Below are 14,478 nucleotides of genomic sequence, written 5' to 3' on the forward strand. Positions count from 1 at the left end.
ATGCATGAAGCTAAAATATTAGAAAGTATACCAAGGAAAATGCAAGCAAATTACATGGTAATATTAACTATTTTCAACCCAATAAAAGCCGTAGTTTTGCATAAATTTTCTACAATTTTGGTTCAAATTGTTCCAAACATTTGTTTTTCGAATAAATTGTTGCAAATAATTGATATAATTGATTTAGACCAAATCAAATGAATTACAAGGACAAAAGGCCCTCACAAATAGAAATTACAACTACGAAAACATAACACATGTATTGGTTTTGTAAATAAAATTTAAAACCATAATTTGCCATGGGTTACCTTTTGACCAGACCATTTGAGCTTTCCATGAAAATAAATTGCAAACTGATGTGGAAAAATACTCTTGGATCCAAAGAAAGGCTCGTAATACCCCTTTGGGCCATGGTTTTAATGGACATGTTATATTATTTTTTAAAATAAAAATGGATTTGACTCTCTAAAATCATAAAAGTCAATCAAAATTTATTTTTATTTTAATATTATATTACTTTAGTTTAATAAATTATAAATTTCTATATCACTGTTATAATATTTAAAAGATAATTTTTTTTACAAAAAAAGAGAAAATATAAAAAGAATAATAAATGTTTATTGATAAGAGAAAAATAAAGAGTTTGTTAGGTAAAAAATAATTTTTATTATAAAAAATATACTTTTTAATTTAAAAAAATATTTGGGGATGCTCTTATAGAAAGCCTGAGCCTGGCTAATTGTTTAATTGTTATGTACGAAGCTAAGATGCTAAAAAGTATAACAAATAAAATGCAAGCACATAACATGGTAATATTGACAAGAATAAATAAATAAATAAAATGGTAATGTCATCATATTTGTTTCTAAATGTTAGAACAAGTATAGAGTGATTATTGGGTTAGAGTGAATTTAACTATTTTCAACCGAATAATAACCATAGTTTTACATAAACTTTCTACAATTTCAATTCAGATTGTTCCAAACATTTGTTTTGTTGAATAAATTGTCCCAACCAATTGATGTAATTGATTTAGGCCAAATGAAATGAATTGATTTTTCTAATAAATGGCAATGCATGAAAAGGATAAAAAAGCCCTCACAAATAGGAATTACAAGTAATAAGATATAACACATATATTGGTTTTGTAAATAAAATTTAGAACTGGGTTAGCCCTCATTGCAACATTTGAGCTTCCTATGAAAACAAAGTGCAAATTGATGTAGATAAATACTCCTGCACCTAAAGAGAGGCCCATAACCACCCTTGCTACGTACGGTTTTGATGGGCTTTTTATATTAAATTAAAAAAAAAAAAGATTTGACTTTTTAAATTTTAAAAATATATTTTTTATTTTAATATTATATTATTTTAATTTAATTTATAAATTTTTATGTCACTATTATAATATTTAAAAAATAATATATATATATATATATTTATATAATTTTTACAAAAAAGAGAAAATATAAAAAAATAATAAACATTTATTGGTAAAAAAAACAAAAAAAGAAAAAGAGTTTATTAGGAATCTTTTAAAATTTCATTTTCTATTTTAAAATACTTTTTATTATAAATAATATACTTTTTATTTAAATATTTTATGAATGCTGTTATGGAGAGCTAGCTAATTGTTCAATTATTATGTATCAAGCTAAAATGTTAGAAAGTATACCAAGAAAATGCAAACAAATAATATAGTAATATTCACAAGAATAAATAATTAAAATGGTAATGTTATCATTTTTGCTTCCAAATGTTAGTATAAATATGGAGTAATTATTAGGTTACGGTTGAATTTAACTATTGTCAATCCAATAAAAATCACAGTTTTGCATAAATTTTTTACAAGTTTGGTTTAAATTATTCCAAATATTTGTTCTTGTTGAATAAATTGTTCCAAACAATCGATGTAATTGATTTAGACCAAATGGAATGAATTTATTTTCTTTTTAAATAAATGGAAATACATTGAAAGGACAAAAAGCCCTCACAAATAGGAATTACAACTAAGAAAACATAACACATATTAGTATCTGTCATCATGTGATGCATAATATGTATAATTATAATAGATGATTTCAAAATACTTTCTAATATTATTCAAATATAATAATAACATGCGGAAAAAAAAAATTTACTTACTATTTTTTTTCTATATATAATTTAGATAATAAATATAATATCATAAATAATAATTAAATAATAATATTTAAGTTTTGATTTCAAAACTTTAAATTTTATTTATTTATTATTTGTTATAAAAAATAATTTAAAATAATTAGAAATAGCAAATTAAAAATAAATAGAAATTAGATATATTGAAACAAAAAATAATAATAATAATAATAATAATAATAATAATTTAAGAAGAAAAACATGTTCATCCATTAAAATTATTTCAGCACTATTAATTTCTTATTTGTTCTTAAATCTTAGAACCTTTCAAAATTTTAGGACTTGAACTTTGAATATCTACTGCATCTTATTAGTATTGATCTGATTGATAAAATCAATCTGTCTGGTCATATTTGAAAACTTATTTAAAAATTTTATTGTTACTAAGTATATTTGAATCTTAATTTTTTTCAATCCATATTATAAATGTTTATTAAGAACGAAAAATTTAAACTCTATATATAATACTATTTAATTATGAAATTCAAATTTAAAAGTGTTTACTTGTCTAATTTTTTCCATCTATATAATTCAAATTTAAATTCAAATATATTTTTTGATTCATTGCAATAATTAATTTTCCTATATTAAATACTTATAATATATTTTAATTATATTCATTATTATTATTATTATTATTTGCCCAATGAATACTTTTTTTACCATATAAAATAATTTATTTATGGTCATATATATTTTAAGAAGATTAAATAAGAAGATTAATTTTATTATCGAAATCTATATATTTTGATATTGAAATTCCGTTTATTACATATACATACATACATATATATATATATATATATATATCAGTATATAGAATATAATTATTAATTATCGTATATAACATCTTTTTATTTTACAATAAGTAAATATAACAAATCAACAAAAATATTAATATATAGATTCTAAATCATTTTTTAATGTTTTTTTATTCTAACTTTTTTTTTCTTTTTTCTTTATTCCTTACAAGTAATTAATTTATTTGTATTAGTGAAAAGCTAAATGTATTTGACTTATTTGATAAATAAAATAAAATAAAAAATTTATCTTGAATATAAATTCTACTTTGCCATATTTAACAATTATATTTTAAAAAGATATCTCAAATTTTTTCCATTAATAAAATAAAATAATATTATTTATGTAACTTTGCATGTCTACATAAGGAGATATCTTTATTCTTTCCACATAATCACATTTTTATATATAAAAATATTTAAAATATGTTATATATAGAGATACAATTTAATTTATTATTTTATAAATATAATATTATATTTTTGTCCTAATTATACACTTTTCCTTAATCAAACATGATATTTGATATTATAATAAAAAAAATATATATTTTTGGGTATAACAAATAAAAGAATAACTTAAATAAAATAAAATCAAAAAAATTGTTTTGAATATAAATTCTACTTTGCCATGTTTAACAATTATATTCTTAAAAAAATATCTAAATTTTTTCCACTAATAAAATAAAATTATATTATTTATGTAATTTTTTGTGTCCAAATAAGGAGATATCTTTATTATTTTCCATATAATCACATTTATATATGTAAAAACATTTAAAATATGTTATATATAAAGATACATTTATTATTTTACAAATGTAATATTATATTTTTGTCCTAATTATACATTTTAATATTTTTGTTCTAATAAAATACATATTTTTGGATATAACTAATTAAAAGGAAAAAATCTCATGCTCTTAAATAGCTGCTCTATTGGTATTGATTGACATTTTGATAAGACCATAAATAATAAAGAGAATGAGAGTTGAATTTTACATTATTTTGATAAGGCCATAATATTTAATAAATTATAATTTTTTTATTGACGATTTTGGAGAGAATTTGGAAGAATATTATAATAATACGTAGCACTGAATATTTTACTTTTATATATTATATGGATACTAGTTTTGTAAATAAAATTTAGAATCATAATCTGCCATTGGGTTAGCCTTTGTGACCAGACAATTTAAGCTTTCCATGAAAACAAATTGCAAATTGATGTGGATAATTACTCTTGGGCATAAAGACAGGCCTGTAATCACCCTCTTGGGCCATCTCAGACTCTTGTCTAATGACAATAATGAGAGTAAAGGCATAGGATAACAATATCAAAACTGTGAGAGCTATGGCCCTGATTTTATCAAAGACTTGTCATTCTGAAAGTTTGGCTACAAGTCTAGGTCCAAGCAATTTGGGGAGCAAGTATTGAGCAGTTTGCACATTAAATAAATAAGACCGGGCTAATGAACCAAGCTTTGTAGGTATATTGTCCCCTTGCCATAAGCCTTAGTAAAAACTGAATAGTAAACCATAGATGAGTTGTTCAATCCTCATTGGGGGAAGATTGCTACAAAAATGTCTTCGAAATAGCCTGCAAGATAAGCAATGAGATCTTTTGGAAATTAATTGGTTATTCCAATATCTTCTTTCTAACTTAAGCATCAGAAGGGCTTAAAAGAGAAAATCTCCACTTTCCTTCAATAACCCTTCTTGCAGGTTCAATAAGAGTTTGAAAGGAATTAACTAGGCCCAACAATCTGAGGGAGGCATCAGCATTTGAGGCCATCTGTGTGCTTTTTAATCTTTCAAATATTAGTAACATGAGTTTGCTACCCACATTTCCTCTAGTCCTTTTGGACAATGGTCCCGTGGGAGGAGCAAGCCATTTCTGTGGTTAAATGCCACCACCTCAACCAGCAACCCACCCTAACAGGCGATGGATTGGAAGTCATCAAGACCCATGATTAATAGAATTTAGATTTCAGGTGGGGCAAATGGTGGAGGAAGTAGAGGTAATCTGGAGAACCATTATAGCAATGAATATTTTTCTGCCTCAATAAAAGGTCTGCAGGGATCTTGCAGGTAGCCACTCCATAATAAACCACTTTTGAATAAGCTGTGATTTCACAGACAGTGGTTCAAATTCCAGCTACCATTAGTCATGTTCGGCTCCTTGTGTTAATGTGTTGCATGAGGAAGACCACCCTCCCATTTTGCACATCCTGAGCTAAATACCTATATATTTTCCATAACATGCTCCACCATATTTCCTGCATATGTACCTCCTTTGGTTCCTCCATACATGCAGAACATGCCATTTTCGTTTGACCAATAGGATGCCGAATCAAATCCTCACAAAGGGTTACAACACAATTCGATGTCACCTAATAAAAATCCTCATGGTATTCAAGAAGAACTCTAATGTGTACAAACGTTTGGATGATCTATATCTTAGAAACACTGTGGCACCACCATCTTAAGAATTAGAGCCATCATTTCCATTCGCCACATAGATTTTACAGGCTCCATTGCCACAAAAATTCAATCTGCTGCATACGTACATATGAAGGAACGACAGATCCTTTTGAGCACTTACACAGATATAATGAGTGGATGTATACGTAAGGTGAATCTGAACCAACTCATTGCAAGGCTTTTCCTCTGCCACTCTCGTGTATGGCCAAATAGTGATTCTGCAGTCTTGCTCCACAATCCATCTCCTCATTTAATCAGTTAGTGCATGTCTTTATGGCCTAGTTTATGGGGGCCAAGGCTGTAAGAAAGACATCGACACTCTTGGTTTTGATGTTTTAGTGTGATAACGAGATGTTGGCCGAATACTTAGCCAGGTTTTATTATATAACCATAAGTGTAAATGATTTCTCATATCAATTAGCAACAGGGACCTTCATGGGAGGATTATTTCATGAGCACCTGTTTCACTCATTGGGAAAAAATCTCCCCAAAACATTAAGAGTTATTGCATAAATCACAAAAGTATGCTAACACAAATAAATTCATTTTCAGCCAACCCCTGGTTACTACAAAGTAAAAAGCCATTTACGTTCACAGTCTACTTCACTTGACAAATCCTACATCGGATAAGAAAGCACACTAAAATGAGAAGGATAAGACTTATCCTCCGCTTCGCAAGTTTAGTTGGTATACTTCTCGACTAACATCTCCTGAGCGTAGCTTATGTATGAGCAACACCCAGATTTATTATGATGGCCAACCCCACCCAAACACCCATCTAAAAATTAGGACTGTTTTAAGTATTGTTATTTTCATAAATATTATGATTAAAACTCATATGAGTGTATAACATTGAAAAATGAGATCGAGAAGTTAATCCATAGAGGATACCTTTCGAAATTTTTAATTCCAAACACATCTCCTTACACCACTAGTAGGCATGTTGATCAGTATGCTTATGCTATACCTTTAGAATAATGACACGAGAACTCGCCATCACAGCAGCAACCTCATACAGCCGTGTATAGGGAAATTTGAACAATTTTTGGAGGTTCATTTTATGCCATGTCCAATAGGGAATTAAATAATCACATAAGCATGCCGGATAAAGGATCGACTTCGATCCTATCAAATTTACTAAGGAAGAGGTGAGTAGGTTGCACCATTAACATTATGACGCTTTGGTGATCTTAGTAACCATAGCTAACAACATAGTTCATCATGTATTGGTGAATAATGACAGCTCAACCAATATTTTATTCCACGATGCATTTGTCAAAAATGGGTTTTTTTTAGGTCTACCTCGGACCAGTAACCTCACCATTGATAGGGTTTTTGAGGAGGGGAAGTGTGATACTGAAGGAAAGTTTAGATTTGCCTGTCATTCTTGGTGATAATCCATTATAAGCCACTAGCCTCATTACATTCTTAAATGTTGACATTCAAGTGATCTATAACGTTATAATGGGTCAACTATCTGTGAATTTACTTCGAGCAATCCCTTTAACCTATCATTTATTATTGAAGTTTCCCACACCATTTTGTGTAGTTCAAGCATAGGGAGATCATTACGAAGCTTGCAATGTTACATTATGGCTATGAAGATGAAGCAACAAAATCTTGCAATCATGGTGGTCGAACATCACAATGCACCCTTCACCTTCTCGGAACCATTAGAGTAGGTTCCTAGGAATTCTGAATGCCCAGAGCAAGTACTGATCATAGGGTTCAAAATTGAGCTAGATGAAACAAGCTAATTGGTACAGTTTTCACTACTTAATTGGGACATCTTTGCTTGGGGACCAGAAGACATGAACGGCATCCCAGAAGACATTATTATACACCATTTGAATGTGGACTTCGAAGCAAAGCTTGTAAGATAGGAATGACTATCCTTCAACCAAGAGAGAGATAAAGCTATATCAAAGGAGGTCAAGAAAACGCACTAAGCCGGTTTAATTAGGAAAGTGCTATACCCTACTTATGTCTCCAATACCATCTTCGTAAGAAAGTCTAATGGTGATTTATGTATATGTTTGGATTTCACCAATCTTAATTAAGTGTGTCCAAAGGAAAGCTTTTTGTTCCCACATATTGATAAATTAGTAGATTCCATTGCTAGTTGTTAAAGGATTTCTTTAATGGATGCATATTTGGGCTAACCAAATAAAGTTACATCCTTTAGATTAAGAGAAAATTGCCTTCATCACCGACAAAGAGTTGTACTATTATATGATTATGCCCTTCAATTTTTAAAATGTAGATGCCACTTATCAACGCCTGATGAACCAAGTTTTTACACCATTACTGGATGTTTTTATGGAAGTTGATGTGGACGATATACTAGTTAAAAACTCAAATTAGCATTTATTATGTCAATCATTTCTCGGCAACTTTCGAAGTGATAAGGGATACAAATATAAAGTTGAACCATAATAAATGTGTGTTTGGAGTTTCTTCGTGAAAGTTCTTAAAGTATTTTATCAGCAACAGAGATATTGAGGTCAACCCAGACAAAGTCAGAGCTATTCTGAAAATGCTATCAGCTTCCAACACCAAAGAATTGCAATGTTTGAATAGTAGGATCATGACGTCAAATTGCTTTATAGTGAGATCAATTGACCTTTGTTCCCCTTTCTTTAAAGCTTTAAAGTCTCCAGAACATTTTGTGTGGGATTCGCATTACCAATAAGCCTTCCAATGCCTTGAAGAATATTTGTTCAGAATGCCCCTTTTAACATTTCCTAAAAGACGGAAAATCCTATTTCTTTATTTTGATGCGTCCCCCAGGGTGATAAATATAGTCCTTATCTATGAAGAAAGAGTTATTCAACAGCCCATTACTTCGTTAGCAAGGCCTTCATGGGTGCAGAATCAAATTATCTATTTTTAGAAAAAATGGCACTGCCATTAGCTGTAGCATTTCAAAGGCTGAGGCTTTACTTTTAGGCTGATCCCATTCAAGTCTCGATGAAAGTTCCTCTAAAATAAGTTTTATCCAAACATGATATCTATGGTCGATTGGCAAAATGGGGAATACGGTTAGGGGAGTTTAACATCAAATATAGATCCCGAACTGCTCTGAAGAGTCAGGTCCTAGCAGATTTTATAGCATAATTCATGGTAGCTACATAAGACACTATGGGTGAAGGGTTATACTACCCATGACAGCTATTCATCAACGGATATTATTGCACAGTAGGAAGTGGTGCTGGATTTGCATTGTTCCTAGACTATAAAGAGAATCGACTGGAGTATGCTTTTTGTTTTGGTTTCATTGTATCTAATAACCCAGTAGAGTATGAGACCCTCATTACGGGATTGCAATTAGCACTAACCATGAACGTCAAGTCATTACAAGTTTTCCGTGATTCACTGTTCATTGTGAACTAGGTTAATTTTGTTTTCTAAGTCAAAGACTTAAAGATACAATGGTATCTCACCAAGGCCTAGTATCTGATGAAAAAGTTTAAAACATGCATCCTCAAGCAAATCCCATGTTATCAAAACACCATGGTTGATGCTCTTACCAAATTAGCTTCTTCTTTCGTAATGAGATACCTCGCATGGTGCTAATCAAATACTTAAAAAAACTAAGCATTTATGGCCCGATCATGTTATGTCTTATCCATTACAAAATCGTCTTCTTGGTAGAACCTCATTGAAGCCTATCTTTTGGAAGGCTTGGTTCCATCTGATCCCTTACAAGTACTATAGTTGAAATGGAGATCAGCAAATTATTGCCTCATTGATAGCATACCATATAAAAGAGGATACTCAATCCTTTATCTCAAATGTCTTGATGAAGAAAAGGCTATACATGTACTTCGTGAGATTCATGAAGGGGTGTGTGGCAAACATTCAAGGACATGATCTTTGCATCTTAAGGTAATAAAGCATGGCTATTACTGGCCTTTAATGAACAAAGATGTTAAGGATTTCATGAAAAGATGCGGCTAATGTTAGAGGCAGGCTACCATCTCCCATTCCCCATTGAATGTAACCATACCTATGATGTTTTGCATATTGAGGTATCGACCTCATTGGTCCATTACCTATAGGGTGTTCTCAAAAGAAATTTGCTATAAGATTACTTCACCAAATAAGTGGAACTCCAGCCCTTATCTGGCATCACTAAGGCAAATAAAAAAAATTTATTTGGAAGAACATTATATGTTGATATGGGATCCCTTATGCCATTGTTTCTGACAACAGAAAGTAATTCGACAACTCCAGCTTTCGTAGCTTCTATGTTAAGTTAAACATTGGTAACTGCTTCACCTCTCTAGCTCATCTTTAAGTTGACATATAAATAGAGGTCATTAATAGAATCATCAAGCAAAACCTTAAGAAAAAGCTAGAGGAAAAGAAAGGACTTTGGGTGAAAGAGCTTCCTTAAGTCCTTTGGGTCTACCATACAATCCCTTGTTCCATAACTGGTGAAATTCTATTATCCCTAGCTTTTGGGATGAAGGCACTCATCCAAGTGGAGATTGGACTTCTAAATGTTAGAGTTGAGAACTTTGACGAGCCTATTAATGAGTTCTTAGCATGGCAAAGTTTAGATATGATTGAGGAGAAGCGAGAAGATACTCATTTGCCTAACATCACGAGTCAACAAAGGGTTGCAAGATTTTATAGTTCCAAAGTTAGAAAACGGACCTTTAGAGTTGGAGATTTGGTTTTAAAGTGAGTCATGCCTAACACTAGAGACCCCACACAAGGAGTATTTTGTCCCAATTGAGAAGGTCTATATAGAATCACCAAAGCTATCTCCTTCGCCACTTTTCACCTGAACACTAGCAGGCCAGCCTATTATCCACCCATGACACTCTTAACACCTTTGTCCATACTATTAGTAGTACTTTGTCTCCCATATCATATTGGTTCTCTTTTAACACTTTTACTTAATTTTATGATGGACATTATGTTATCTATTGGGATTACCCCCACTCATCCATAGGAGAATTGAGAGGTTAATATGTATTCTAGCTCTAGCTAAATGAAATGGTATCAATTAAGCCCAACCATACGGCTAAATCTAAGGCACTTAATTGCATAAGCACTTATCATCTAGTTAATACCTTTAACGTCCCTAAGATTGTTACCAATTAACAATTTCATTCTTTTCCAAAATCGTGATGTAGTTATTGGTTTAGACAAAGGGAAATAGAGGTGAACGTTTGAAAACATAATATTTTATTCCTATTATTATATATTACAAGACATAAGTTATAAATTGAGTATAAATGTCATTCAATGACCTAGTATCACTAATTTTGCATAGTACAAATGATGAAGGCTAAGTTTTCATTTGTTTTAACTTCTGTTACAGGATCTTTTGGTTCCAATCTTACTTCTAATCTTGCAGACAGCCTGCTCTGCTTAATTTGCACTGCAAGAGGAGGCTAGGAAGGGTACAGATTGGTACTTAAAAAATGACAAGATTTATCCACCAAAACAACTTATAGAACTAGGAGACTATAAAAAAATGCCCAGTCGAAAGTTAAGCATACATTTATAGTTTAACAACACTAAATGTTCAAATGGAAGTTAATCAAACAGTGTCTTAATATATAAAGTTTGAAAATATAATAAAGAAGAGTAAGACTCTTAACTATCTGATAAATTCATAAAAAGTAAGTCGAAACATAATAGTAGGACAAGAAATTTTGAACGATAGGGCTAGGGACCAGTGCCCAACGTAGTTAACTAGTCCTTGTAGCATAAGGAAACTATGTTGCAGACAGATAAAATATTGTTAAAAGGTCTGGAAGGGAGATCTAGAGGGTGTTATGATAGCATGAGGACCTATACAAAAAAAGAAAAAGAAAAAAGAGATGAGCAAGCGTAAAAAAAGTAATAATAAATACATAATTGAAGTTAGCAATGGATTGAGAAGTTTTACAAATTTTACTTTTTATTTTAAAATTCTTTAAAATGCTTTTTATAATAATAAATATATCCTTTAAAATAAAGATTATAGTTGAAGATTTTTTTTTTTAAATGAACAGCGACCTCTGGATAACACAGAAATTCTTTTTTTAAGGTTTCAAACTTTAAAAAATAATAATAATAAAAATAAAAATCATAAAATAAGTTCCAAGCTTTTACTTAAACATCTAACTCATTTTATTTTATGAATTTACTCTGTTTGATTTGATTTTCTTTTAACAATACCATATTCAATCTAAACTGCAATGCTCGAGTTAGCTTTAATCTATACTTGCTTATAATAGTTTCTCTAAATAGCTTTGGTTTTAGGCTTTTTTGGAGATCTATTAAAAAAATATTGTTCAAATATTTTTAAAAATTTTGAGTTTTGAAAACTAAAACTAACATTTTAAAAAGGGTTAACTACAGTTGAGTGGGTTTTAAAATTGATTTAATGTGCATTAAATAAAAAAACAAAAGGCCTAATATAGTGAATTTTAAAACTAACGATTTGAATTTTAACATCAAAAATTAGAAAATACAAAAATTATTAACACTTTTAAAAATCATGCCAAACTACATTTGAGGATAAACTAATATTTAATCATGGACAAATTAGACATTTAAGGATAAACTAATATTTAATCATGGACAAATTAGACGTGGAATTTTGAAGATATAAGAGAATAAAGATGACCATTCAAGTTGAGTTGTTCCCTCCAATCACGAGGTTAGCTTTTTGGTGTAATAATTTTAGCAGAACAATCACTGTGCCTAATATTGCACACCAAAAAAAAAAAAAAAAAAAAAAAAGAAAGAAAGAAAGAAAGAAAAATTACAAAATACCTCAATCAACTTTCAAAGAAAAATTACAAAATACCTCAATCAACTTTCACCCATATTTCAATTTGCTCAATTAACATTTTTTTTGGGGCTTCATTCCTATATTTCACCCATATTGCATAATGTAAACTGCTCGTCCTCCGAAAATTTTTTTTCCCAGTAATTTGACGAAATTGACCATATAATAGTTAAATTAATTATTTAGGTTAAATAAACAATATATGTCTACATTCTAACTTATTTTTCTAAATTGTTAAAAAAAAGAAAAATAATAGATAAACAAATATTTGGATTCATTTCTTTTTACCAATTTTGTTCAATAAAAAAGGTTATAACTTATATATTGTTTACATAAGTAGTTTACTAATTTTAATATTATAAGATCAATTTTGTCAAATTCTAACAAAAAAGAAAAAAAAAATAGAAAGAGGGCAATTTGCCATTGCTTAAAAAAAATTACTGTACTTAAGAGATTACAAATATTTGTATTCCAAAAGTTAACAGCTCAGTTCTAATAATTAAAATCAATATAACCATTGTGGTTGTCCAGTTCATCTCACTTCCATTTTTATAACTATTAACACCAAGAAAAGTGGTATAATTTCCTTTTTTTTTTTTTTAGCTGCAAAGTTTTTGAAAAAAATTGTTCTACAGAAATCACAAATTTTAAAATGTACAAAAATTTTTTTGATTTAAAATGATAAAAATGAGAAACCAAACAATTATCAAAATTTAAAACTTAAATTTATGTAAGTACCCCTTCATGAAACAAAGTGTAATTACAATATAGATAAAAAAAATAAATAAAAATAAACCTCTGTTCATAGTTGATACGAGCATATTTTCATCATATTTATCAATTTTCATTTTTTTTTAAATATATTTTTAGTCATCCATTAAATTAACGGTTTGTTTTATGTGACCAATAAATTAATGATATTAATATATATAAATTCGTCAAAGAAATTAATGTGATAAATTTATATCAACAAGGAAAATATTTATAAATTATTAAAAAAATTTTGAATATCGATTATTTTCCATCAAACTATAAAAGTATCTCCAAAAAATTTTTTTAAAATAAAAAAAATCTTTATGTTTAAAGAGCTAAACTTTAAAATCTCTTCTAACAATATTCTTTACATCATATTTTTTATTTTTATTTTTTCAATAAATATTTATTGTTATGTTTCTTTTCTTCTTTTTTATTTTTTTATTTTTTATCATAATTTCCTCTCAATTTTTTTGTTATTTCTTTCCATTTTTTCTTCATAGATCAACCAAATCATTTAATATATTGATATAGTAGTTTTGAAATTTAATAATTATTAAATAATGAATATTGTTTTTGACTTTCCAAATTTGAAAAACCAAACCTACTATATTCCTAGACACTCTAAGATATTTTTTTAAACCTATTTCAATTTTGAATCAAGAGATAGATAAATAGATACATCTGATTGCACTGATCGAGGGCATTAGTAGTGATTGAGGGGGTCAAAGATCAAAAAGTGAGTTATTTATCAGTCAAGCGTTCTTCTTATGGCTAGATCCAATCTTTTGGCCCCTGTGGAAAGGAAAAAAATTTTCACATTCTTCATTTTGGGAAGGTAGGATTTGGAAAATCCTATTGATGGCCAATAACCCAAGGAAAGGAAAGAATCAGTTATATTTTTCATATGATCTCTTTTTTTTTTTATTCTTATAGATAGATGAATTATTTATATAATTAAAATATAAAATGGATTTGAGGCTATTTTTACATATTAGTTTTTCAAAATAAAAATATAATAACATCTTCACTCTTCAAATGCAAAAAATCTTGTCCTTTGGGGCTGTTAGCAAAACACAGTGTTGAAAATTCTTGGTTTGCAAAAACAAATAATTAAATATTAAAAAAAATCAATTTATCCACATAGCTTTAATAAAATAAAATGGTAATTACAGTTTAGCCAAAAGAAGAAAAAAAAATTCAAGAAATCATTATATCTTTTTTTTTTTTTTTTTGGAGAGGGGGGGGGGGGATAATCAATATATCTTTGTTGATGCATATAATGTATTTCTTTTCTTTTCTTTTTTTTATTTTTTCAATTTTTAATTTTAAGATTAAAACTTAATTAAATTAAATTGAATGCCCAAATTTACCCTTAAAAAGTAGGCAGATTTGCAATTAAAGTAAATAGTTTTTAAAACCAAGTCCAGGACCGAGCCCGCCCAGCAAGAAGAAGAAGAGGAAGAA

The sequence above is a fragment of the Ziziphus jujuba genome, chromosome 4 (genome assembly GCF_031755915.1).
Source record: "Ziziphus jujuba cultivar Dongzao chromosome 4, ASM3175591v1".
Taxonomy (NCBI): domain Eukaryota; kingdom Viridiplantae; phylum Streptophyta; class Magnoliopsida; order Rosales; family Rhamnaceae; genus Ziziphus; species Ziziphus jujuba.